General features: G+C 39.0%; 1 protein-coding gene across 2 annotated transcripts in view; it reads left to right on the top strand.

Moving 5' to 3' along the window:
* The window catches only part of MYO1E (myosin IE), a 171,929-nt gene that overhangs the window by 82,585 nt on the left and 77,260 nt on the right, over positions 1–12,084 (top strand). The window lies entirely within an intron of this gene.

The following is a 12,084-nucleotide window of genomic DNA, read 5'->3' as shown; positions in this document are numbered from 1 at the left end:
CTCATTTTATTTGTCAATAACTTATTGTGTATCTCAAAAAGATAATTCATTTTGCACCTGGAAAATGAATAATTCTTTTAACATCATCTCATATTATCAGTTCTATTTCATGATTGTTTTATAAATCCTTTTTTTAAATAGTTGGTTTGTTTTTATTCAGATTCCAGATAAGGCTCAAACATTGCCCTTAGTTGCTAGTCTTAGTCTTTAGTCTTTAACAATTCTCTCCTGAAGAATTTCCTATAGTCTGGGATTAGCTAATTATAAACTGGTATTTATATCTAAAAGCTAATCAGGTTCAGATACAATTCTTTGGCAAAAATGCTTCATCAGCGATGCTTTGCACTTAATTAATGCCTGTTGGTCTCTTTGTGTGGTGTTCAAATTACCAGTAGGTCATCCATTATAAATTCTCATCTCACAATTATTGTTTAATTAATGGTTGAAAAATAGTTATTTTCTAATTTTATTACTTCTTCTATGTTTACTAGATGGAATTCTTTTATTTGGTTACCTTAAAATTCTAGGAAAACTAGATAAAAAGTTTGATTCATTGTCTTTACGAATTTTCAAAGCAATGAGTTGATGCCTTAGCAACTTCCCAAGGTAATGTTTTTATTTTCAGTATCATTCCAAACTAATGTAGTTAAAATATATTATCTGTTTAACTGCATTGCAATTTTGCTTTGGGGCTCAAAAGGTCCTAACTTTGACCACTGGACTCTTTATATTGGCTCCTGTGTCCCTTTAATATGACCCCAGTATTCTTTGATATTTTCCTTGTTTGAGATGTTTCAGACTCATCTTGTACATTTCCTGCCAAACTCTGGAATCAGTTATTTCGCCAAAAAGCCTTGTTTTATTTAAATGAAAAATGGTATTTAGAGACCACCAATCTAGTCACTGAGTGCTCACTGTCATATGTTATAGTGCTACTAGTTCTTGTCAGAAGATAAAGGAATATACATTTTTAAAGAAAAAAATGGGACATAAGTTTATATTGATAATTTTCAGTTCATTTTTAAGATTATATGATTTTTAATTCTTTTATTTTTATATTTATATCCCATTTCTCTTAATGTTAAAAAATCATGGTTCCTGATGACATTATCACAATTATTTGCTTTATACTGTGTGTGTATACATGTAAATATAAATATAGAAATAGAAATGTATGTACCTATACTTCTATATACTTATAAGTAAACATATACAAAAATATATATGTGATAGGATAAAGCAAATAAGTAATTTTGTTGATGCTTTAAAATAACAATACCAATGTTATTAGTAGAAATACTGAATTCACTCTGTAATTCAGTCAAAATATTGGGTTTAAAAGTCACTTAAAATAATCCTTTCTGTGCCATTACATTCCAACTTGACCTACAGTTAGGTTCATATATTGCATTTTGGATTTTAGGGGTTTAACTTTTTAAAATTTAATTGTCTTTTCTAATTGTATAAAATATTTACATGGCTGCAAAGTCAAAATTATAAAACAAAGAACACTGAAGTATTTCAAGGTAAATAACAGACTTGATGACATTTAACCTCTAAATATTTCCATACACATCCCTGGAAAATAAAAACATTTTATTCTTTAGCCCCAGGACCATTATCACATCTAAATAATTAATAAAAATTTAATATCATCTAAAAATAAGAAATCCACATTCGAATTTCTCTAATTGTTGCAAACATGTCCTTTCCTGCTGGTTTATGTAAAAAGGAACACTGGTTGCATTTGGACGTGAGTCTTTCTTTTTTTTTTCCTAACCATAGTTCCCCTAGTACCACCATGTTTGTTTGTTTGTTTCTGTGACATTGACTTGATGAAGACACCAACCAAGGTTTCCTATAGATACCTTTTTGATTTGTCTAACTGCTTCCTCGTGCTATCATAACACTAATTTCTTCAACTGGATTTTCTGTAAATTAGAATCAGATCTAAATAATTAGGTACAGGTTAAGCCTCTTTGGAAGGAACACTTGGGTAATGATGAGTTGGGTTGCTCAACAGGAAATGCTTCTGTTTGACCCCAAGTGGAGGTCACTGGTCAGTAGAGAGGTGAGGGAGGGACATTTTCTTAAATGAGAGGGTACAGGATAAGTTTTCGAATTCAGTCCCTTGCTTTTTCTCCTTCCTGGCGAGCCACTAATGGATGAGAAAGAAGGGAATGGTCTTGCTGCGTGAGCTTCCCAGCTCTGGAAGCTGCCTCAGTTTTGCCCAGCCCACATCACTCTGTCCCTGCAGGATGCACATGCACTGAAACAGGACATGTGCCCACTTCTAGTATCCTTCTTTTCAATTGTTCAGGTAGCAAAGACCTAAAGGCCCTGCTCCAAGGACTTCTGTTGTGGTGGTGGTGCTTTAATTTAGGAGACGATAGAACAGGAAGTTGCTTTGACTTCTGACACTAACTACTCAGAGTTAGGCCAGAGGTTCACAAGACCATAATCCTCCTTAAGAGTGTTCTCACTTTGGACACTAGGGGGGTCCCCAGGCTACCCTCAACCAGTTACAAATTCAGGGGTTCCCACCACCCCATCAGTTTTAGTGATGTACTAGAATGACTCCCAAGACTCATGAAAGTGCTTACAATTGTATGATAGTGAAAGGACTCAAACCAGAAGCAGAATAGAGACATATAGAGCAATGTCTGGGAGGGCTCCAAATGTGAAGCTTCTGGTTGTTCTCTTCCCCATGAAGTCGTGAATGGTGTTATTTCCTTCCATTTGCAATGTGTGTGTTGGCAATAGTATTGCCAACCAGGAGTGCTGTCAACCAGGGAGATTCTCTCGAGCCTTTGGTGTCCAGTTTTCATTTGGGCTCACTCACATACAGCCTGCATGGCTGACCTTTAGTCTCCAGTTCCTCTTGGGGTGGGGAGTGGGAGTCAGAACTTATATGGTGCTTCCCAAAGCCTCCATCGTAAATCACATTGTTAGACTATCTCGAAGCCCGCAGGTATAGAGAGACTCTTGTCTGGCGGGACATTCCAAGACTCTAGAGATTACCTCCCAGTAGCCGAGGGCAAGGACCGACCTCTCTTTGTGTTAATTTTTTATTACCCAAGAGCAGTGTTCATCTCCTTTAAGAAAGTAGATTTGCTACCTCTGGCATGCCATGGTTCACTGTCAGCAGCTCTGTGATCCCAGGTAGCAAACCTAACACTTGTCTGGGCCTTGGTTTCTTCATTTGTGAGTGAACTGATTGACCAGGTGAGCTCCGAGGTCTCTCCTGGTTTGGTGATCTTTCTTCCAAATAATGCCAGAGGAAAAGGAAGGCAGGGAAATGCCATGGGTAGAGAGGCCCTAGTTTGCAGCTAGTGACGCTGAGAAAGCTGGGTGCCTGTTCAACTATGGGATAAGTCAAATGCTCCTTGCCTGCATTCATTTGTGAACAGAAAGCAAACCACCCATTCTCCTGGGGCTGGGAGAGAACCTAGCTTCTTGGGCTAAGGGCTTCTTCCATAGCTGGAAAGACTAGTAACTCTTAGTATCATTTAATTAGAAAATAAAAAGAATTAACAATGACCTAATCTCTCTGGTGTTCTTTTTAGACCTTTACCTCCCACTTTCCCTAGTGTGACCTTGTCTAAGTGATGAAATGCATGGGATAATACAGTTTTTAGTGGCAGAATTACCAGTTTCCTCCCAATCTTACTCTTGTTTTTCAAAGAGATGTATATGCTGATAGGATAGAATGGCAGCTGACCATTTCTGGACTAGAAAGCAGTGTAACAAACTGAATTTAAAAAGAAAGGAATCAAGGAAGAAGACAGGCTGCTTTCTCAAGCACAGACTTCCATCAGCTTCAGTCCTGAATTCTGCATGTCTACAGATTTGTTTTGTCAGAAATCGCTAGTTGAGCAGCTTCCGGTAGATTGACTCTGGCCACGCAAATTCACAAATGACTGAATTAGACCCCAGTTAATGAATTTATAAGAAGAATTCTGCCTATGGACAGCTCGGCCAATTATTTCCCTGGAATATTGCCCACGAGGGGAACCAGAACAGAAAGATGATCATATTGGCTAATGACATCAGATCATGGTCCCCACCTCTATCTGGAGACAGTGAACTCAGGGTGTTGCTCGATTCCTCAGAGTAGTTTATTCGCTTGGGAGAAATCCATCATTTTTGGTGTTTATTTTCCAGTGATTCTAAGTAGGTCAACCCCTTTTTATTAACCTACACTTTCTCCTGCCAACCCCAGCCATCCGTTAGGTTAAGTTCTAGTCAGGAATGAACACCCAGGATTTACCTTGGATATTTCCCAAGTCTTCCCCAACAGTCCACTGGCAGACAGGGCAGGGAGAGTGGCAGCAATAGATGCTAATTTCATCTACCATGCCTTGTATTCAGTAATTAACTTTCCAGGATAAATGTTTCCAATTCCTGAATTGCCTTATTAACTCAGTGGCTGTACAGGTAACTGAGTTCTACATCTAGAGATTTTGTTTCAACTAATTTATGGTGAGTGCAGGACATCAAGATCTTTTTTCAAGCTCCCCAATTTATTCTAGTTGATAAGCAAGACTAAGGCTCCTGAAACCCTAATCCCAGTCATCTCTTGTCTTTAGAATCATTAACTAATCCAGGCAAGATATACTTCCTGAGCGCCTGCCCTCATATAGGCCACCTCTTTTCATCCTCGTGACCACCCTGGGTACCAACATTGCTATTTCTCTAGATTTTGTCCAGAAAATGAGATTTAAGAGACTTCTAGGAGCCTCAAACTAGTAAATAGCAGAGCTTCTATTTGAACTTAGCCCTGTCTAACTTCCAACCTCATTCATTTTTTTCAACACCCTACTGGTAAATGACTCTGTGTCTCACATGTCCCACATTTCAATGGCGGTGTTGATAGCCACTATATACTATGAGACAAGGTCAGGACATTCGGCAAAATTAGTTATCTTGAACGTAAGCTGCTAGGGTAAAAGCCTTTCACTAAAACACAGATTTTTTTTCTTAGATGTAATCCCTTATAAGTTGTTGGCTATCATACTCTCTACAACTGAGAAAGCTGATAATTGTGCTTGTCATCAGTTGGAGGACAATTGACACATAGAAGGACTTAATGAAAGAACATGACCTGTTGATAGATTAATCTTGATTTCTTACCTAGAAGTAAAGATGCATTTATGCACTAGATGGACATACCTGGGCCATTTCTTTATCTTGCTTTACTCATTATCCCTTGATATGTGTGAAAGAATTATGGGTGTGTTTTGACCCATGCATTTGGTGCATTCTCTCACTAAAGCCCTCATCAATTGAGCAAGCCAGCAGATTTACAGATATTTCTGCTTTTCGCCCTCTAGCATGTTCCTTGCAAGCCATGTAGTTATAAATGTGTGCATTTATCAAGGAGATCCTCATGTGGTATATAAAATTATGCATATTTGCCACATAAAAATAAAGTACCAATGTATTCTAAAGTTGAACTATATGAAATAATAAAATTCTGATTAAATAAGCTTTTAGTAGATATTTTATCTTTTCCAAATTTAGAAAAGCTCTTGATAGTAAAGATTAATATTTGTTTAAAAAGCTATCTCGAAAAGTTTAAGTATATATATCCTTTTGACAAGTTTATAAGGAGATGTTTAAATTATTTGAGTTCTTCTCAACAAAAGTTGAGATCATTCTTTATCAAATGGGCATTATACTATCTTATTAGGTGAAAAATCAGAAAAGTCCATTGGTGAGGATTGAGAAAGCCTGTACTCCAGCATAGGCCTTTCCTCTAACCTGGGGGGGTGGAGTCACAAACTATGGCCTAGTGCCTATTTTGGTCAGTAAAGTTTTATTGGAACAAAGCTACACCATTTGTTTCTACATTATCTTTGGCTGTGCTACATTTTCATAGTTGAGTTATAGTGACAAAGACCACATCTGGGCCTTTACAGGAAGTCTGCCACCTCGTACTTTAGCACCAGTTATCACTGTGATAACTCCACTTAGGTGACATGCCAGCATCTCAAGATTTCACAGGTTCATAATGGTTCTTTTTATGTTATTCCAAAATTTATTCCTCCACCAACTTTCTCATTCAAACACAGTTGTCAAACGAATATTCCTTAACTGTTATATCGTTGTCCTGCTTAGCTAAAATATCTCAGTGGCTCTCCATTGCCCAGTTACATCCAAAGTCCCTAACTTAGGACACCTTCGACTTTATTTCTACTACTCTAACCAAATTGCTCTACTCTTTTCCCTCGAATGAGTCATGTTCATTTCTAGCTCCAAGTTTTCGCCCAGATTGGTCTCCCTGTCTGGAGTTATTCCCCCTACCCAAGCCTTTCTCATCTACCTCAACCCAGTGGTCTCCATCTTCTGAATTTCAATAGCTCCTCATGTACTCCTCATTTTCGCCACCTGCCTCATATGTATATATATGTATCCATATACACACATATACATACATAACATATATACACATGCACATACATATATATACATACGCACGTAAATTTAATTTACATGTGCTCATTCTAAGTAGTTTTTTTATCTTTGACGACTGGAAATTGGTGTTAGTCTTCTTGGTTTCTGTTATACACAGTAAGTGTTTAATGACAATTTTAAAGCTGAAATACTTGAAATAAGCTATAAGTGCTATTTACATTTAGAAAAAGGGGAGATCAGTTTGGACTGAAATAGTCAACAAAGGCATCATGAAGGTGTTGAGACTTGATCTGGGTCTTCCCTGTAAGATGTGTGAGATGAACAAAGCATGAATGTCTTGGTAGCCTCTGTAACCCATACTGTGTGATGGGGAAAACGAGGAGGGTATCAGTGTGGTCGCTAAAGCAGATTTCCATTCATAAATGGTCCTTGTCAATTACTCAAGAGCCTAAACTGGGTCTTTCACTTCTGTTTCTATGGTACAGCCACGTAGCATTTGTGCACTAGTGCAGGATAGTTGATTTGGGGAAATAAGGTTGATTGGGTTACAGGTACCTCCTTGGATCACAGGCTAGGTGATCTACAGGCAAGCCTGCAGGCTTTGATGAGGACTTGCAGGGTCTCTGAGAGGGACATGATACTACAAAAAAATATTGTTTTGCAAAGATAAGTCAATAGGTGCAAAAGAGATGGGATCTTGAGAAAATACAGAAATTCAGTGAGGTGATAAGGGCCTGATCTGAGACAGAAAGGCAACGAGGAAACGGATGTGTGACATTCAATAAACATAAAGGAATAAAGGAGTGAGGAGTGCATGCAGACTCTGGGCAGTGCCAACAGAGAGACACAACAGCTATAGCTGCATTTGTATCATTGACAATGATGAGAACTGAAAGACACAAGGAGACAGACGCCTGTGAACCCAGTAAATGAGCAGCCCATACCTCTGTGCTCTCAAATCCAGAGTTTGGATTTGTGTTTTAAAATTACATATTTGATATCACTGGATTTATCAGAGAGATCTATGCAAGTCTATTTAATAAAGTAATCGTGGTGTAGTAGAGGGGAATCAGAACTAGAAAGTTTTTCTTGAATTCTCCACCACGTCTGTATCACCAGACGAGATCTTGGCAGTGTGGCCAAAGACGATTTTGAAGCCCTTGCCAACTGACCTCTACGGAGACTAACAGGGCCTTGGAGAACATTTACATGGCAATTTTATTGCTACCATCAAATGTGAATTGCTATCACTTTTGTCCTGCATCAGCTCCTGCTGTCCTGGCCTATTAAAAATGTGACATCAATAAGAAAATATCACATTTAATGCAGTTTCTAATTTTTTTGCTTGAAATATTCTGAAGCAATTGTTTTCTGGAGGGTAGGGCATTCTGTCTTTAATGTGTCCAACATCAGTTTGCGAAGTCTTATAGGTTATGACCATGCTGTGCTGAATAAATATTTCTTAAAGAATAAATAAAGACTTGAGATATTTTGAAGGTACAGCAAAAAGATACAGTGACTCATTGAATATGAGAATTTGGGTAGAGGAAAAGAGATAATTTACTATTGGATCTAAGATTTGTGATATCTGCTTCAAAAGATATTTTGGATTTGGAATCTCTAATATTTGCAGTAGTAAAGATCAACATTGAAAGATTTTTAAAGTCAGAGTACCTCTAATATTCGGCTTATGTTTCCTCTCTACCTAGGTACCGACAAGCGTCGCACAGATTCTCAAGCTGTCTTCCTGTCTTTGATGTATTTCAGGAACCTTTTATTATTAGTATCAGAACACTTATGTTTCTGTTGGTCCACCCAATTTCTTGTTTATCCCATCAGCATTGGCCTTTGAGCCTCCCTGTCCCTGCGGCCTTGCTCCGGGAGGCCCTGTCAGTTCGTACTCCTGACTCTTGGGTCTATATGAAGACTGCCCTCCGGCTCTGGGTTTATACAGCAGAGGCTCCAATCTACCCTTTCCCACCAAGCTCACTGCAAATCTTACCTTTTAGCCTGTGTGATTGCTGCAGGGTTTGTTTGTTTTTAATCAGAGTGTTACTCAGGAGGATTGACTCATTAGCTAATTAATATATTATCCATAATCGTAATAATTGACTTTTTGGGGTAGTTGCTTTGTGTCTCAGCATTTTTTACTTCTATCTCATTAACAACCTGGCATCTAGGTATTACTACCCGCCTCCCCTTTTTGCAGATCATGAAACTGAGTCTTAGACATGAAACATTTGCATTTGAAATATGGCAAAGCCATGCTGCTCCAAGGTAGAGTTTCCTGGCTCCACTATTAAACTCTTTCTATTTTTCTTGGCTGCTTTGAGCCAGCAGATGTCAGGTTATCTGGTTAACAATTGTTACCACCCACAGTCATGTTGTGTAGTGGGAAGATCTCTGGGGTCGAGTCACAGGGTGGACTCTTTATTCTGTTCTGTCTAAAGTGTGCGACCTCTGTAAGCCTCAGTCACTTCATCTACAAAATGAGCATTAACACCTTAAAGGAATATAAGGAAAGCTGTGTAACGAAATATACATGCAATCTTTTTAAATTGTCGAGGAGCGATGTAAAATATCTGCTAGTAACATTAAAATAAATTTCAGAGCTAATAAGTAGCTAAGCTAGGGCTCAAACTTGGCCTCTAGACTAAACACCAGGTCCCTCCTACCGCGTCAGGCTGGGCCAAGCTGAGTGGTGCCATGGAGCCATTTTCTTGGCAGTCTATAGAAGAAAAGTTTGTTTGCTGGACAATACTAATTGGGAAGAGATGACAACTCTTGGTCTTATTCACACTTTCCTTGTTATGTTAAAGACTGAATTTTTATCATTTGCTCAGGAGTTTGGCATGACTCTTTGATTTTGTATTTTGTACATGTAGCCATTGCATGCACTTGAGGATTTATTTTTCAGTATTATTCTGAGGTCTTGACAGATCACCCCTTTCTCTCATGCAGCAGAGATACTTTCACCTCAGACTTATTTCTTTCCCAGATCCAGTAAGCCTGCCAGGAAGGGAGTGTGTGAATTGAGTCTTTAGAGAAAGCTGTCCAGAACCTTCTTTGCTGTGTTTCTCATTCTCAATCACATCTTGTCTTGTGATCACCGTGGTGCAAGCTATTATTTGTTTGCCCCAACTGTGTGTGAGGTTATAAATATTTTTATCAGGAGCCTTACTTAAAGGGCTGTGTATCAGTGAAAATTCAGGAGTGGTTACGAGTTTGATTATATTAGAAACTGTGCTATTTATGGAGTTACTTTGGGAAATATTGCTGATTTTAATTGACTATCTAACCCATATGCAGATTTTAAATATATATCCTCATCTGAAGCAGTACAGTCAGGCTCCTGAGTCAGACTCTCCCAAGTCCTTTCCTAGCAATGCCACTCACTAGCCATGTGTCTCTGAGCAACTTGCTTAGCATTTCTCATCAAAGAATGGGGATAAGAATAGTACCTACCTCGCAGGGCTATTATTTAGACCAAATGACTGATATATGTAAAGCCCTCACAACAGTCTCTGACATGCATTCAACACTCAGTGGATACATGCTATAATTATTACATCCAGAATATTTTAGCACACTCATTTCTTTTTATTGAGGTATAATTGACGTATTAGTTTCGGATGTACAAGGTGATTTGATATTTACATAGATTATGAAGTAATCACCTCAATAAGCCTAGTTAACATCCATCACCAAAGTTATAAAAATCTTTTTTCTTGTAATGAGAACTTATGAGATCTATTCTCTTAGCAACTTCCTAATCTATAATACAGTATTATTAACTATAGTCACGTATATTACATCCCCATGACTTATTTATCTTAGAACTGGAAATATGTATCTTTTGACCTCTTTTACCCATTTCACCTCCCTCCCACACACCCTCTCATCCATAGTAACCACCAATCTGTGACGGACAACCACCAATCTCCTTTGGAACTGATGTCATTTTTTTATCTTCTGGACTATTTTCTAGTCACTAATATGTTCATCTTTTATAACTCTAAAATTAGACAAGATTATTTTGTTAAAACTTCCTTGTATTTTTTATTCTTGGGTTAAACCTTTTGACAAAAAAAGTCAAGTTCAATCCTACTATGTCCCTGTATCAAAAAGTAGGGTCTAGGAGAATAGGTCCCAGTGGGACTTTTCAGAATGTCACTGTCTTCTCGATCTCCCCACCACGTTGACACGGCTCACCCCAACTCCCTCGCTTCACGGTGCCCCCTCCGTACTCCTTCTTATGCCTCTCTAACCTTTCCATTATGTTCTCTGTGGGAATCTCTTTCTTCAGCATGCTTCCGAAATGTCAGTGGTCTCCATTTCATTAACATGTTTTGAGCTGCCAGTAACTGTAAGTCTAATTCTACCTGGCTTAGAAAATAAGAAACATACAGAGATTGTGCAGACCCCAGGAGCACGTTGACTCGGTGGTCTGATGACGTCATCAAGGACCCCAGTTCTTTCTACTTCTCTGCTTCGCCATCCACACATCTAAGATTGGTTCCCCTTGGCAGTTCCAGATGGCTACCAGTGGCAGTCAGAAAGGAATGTTCTTCCTTACTCGCTTCCCAGAGGACAGAGAAACCTCTCTCATTAGTCCTTTCCTTTCAGTGTAATTGGGCAAGTTTACCAATGAGGGGTTCAGATGCAGATGATCTCCGCTGAGGATGGGGTCAGCTTCCCTTATGCCTCATGTGCCATGACAGGTACCAGAACCAAATCGGGATATTGTCAGGAAGGAGGAAGGTGGGGAATAGTGCTGGAGTGGGAACAAACAGTGAGCACTACAGTCCCCAGGGACCCAGCTCAGCCTGTGCTCAATCACACTCTCCTTGGTAATCTCACTCACTCTCACTCTTTCAACTCTCTTTTACAAGTTAATCACTCACATCGCTTTACTTTTATCCTGGACCTTCTCCTGGGCTTTTGACTCACATTTTCAGCCGACCATCTTTCCAATCCAACCTGTAGACCCCATTTACATTTTGCTAGTTCTCAAGTTCTCAAAATGTCTCTTTTCTTTTTGCTCTAGGATCCTATCCAGGAATACATATTAGTTATCATGTCTCCTCAGACTCCTTCATTTTGGAACAGTTCCTCAGACTTTGCTGTGCTTTCTGCCCTTACAGTTCTAAAGAGTTCAGGCATTACATTCTATACTTTGGGTCTGTCAGACTTGGGTCATTCATTCTGGAGAGGAATCTCTCTCTCTCTCTCTCTCTCTCTCATGCATGCGTGCACACACACACACACACACACCACTCCCCCACCTAACTACCTGTCTCATTGATTATTGATTCTTAGCTAGTATGACTTAACTAGTGTGACTTCCTTTAGGAATCCTTTCCTAACACACACTCCAATCAGGGGTAGATGCCTCCCAGGAGTCCCTGCAATGGTACCCTGTTTCCATATTGTTAATTGTGTAGTGTTTGTGCACTCACCTTGCCAGGAGGCAGTGAGCTCCGCGGGGCAGGGGCCACCTCTCATTCCAGCCTCCTGCCTAGACCTTGGCACATAGAGAAGCTTAGACAATGCATGTTGAATAAACGAATGTACATAAAATCTTTGTTTTAAATTTTTATCCTTTCTAACATGCAAACAAATATAAAGCTGAAAAAACAACATTTCAATCACATTAACTTAAATCAA

The sequence above is a fragment of the Rousettus aegyptiacus genome, unplaced genomic scaffold (genome assembly GCF_014176215.1).
Source record: "Rousettus aegyptiacus isolate mRouAeg1 unplaced genomic scaffold, mRouAeg1.p scaffold_m13_p_3, whole genome shotgun sequence".
In the NCBI taxonomy this organism is placed as follows: Eukaryota; Metazoa; Chordata; class Mammalia; order Chiroptera; family Pteropodidae; genus Rousettus; species Rousettus aegyptiacus.
The sequence above is the reverse complement of the archived record's forward strand: the minus strand, read 5'-3'. Positions and strand labels throughout refer to the sequence as shown.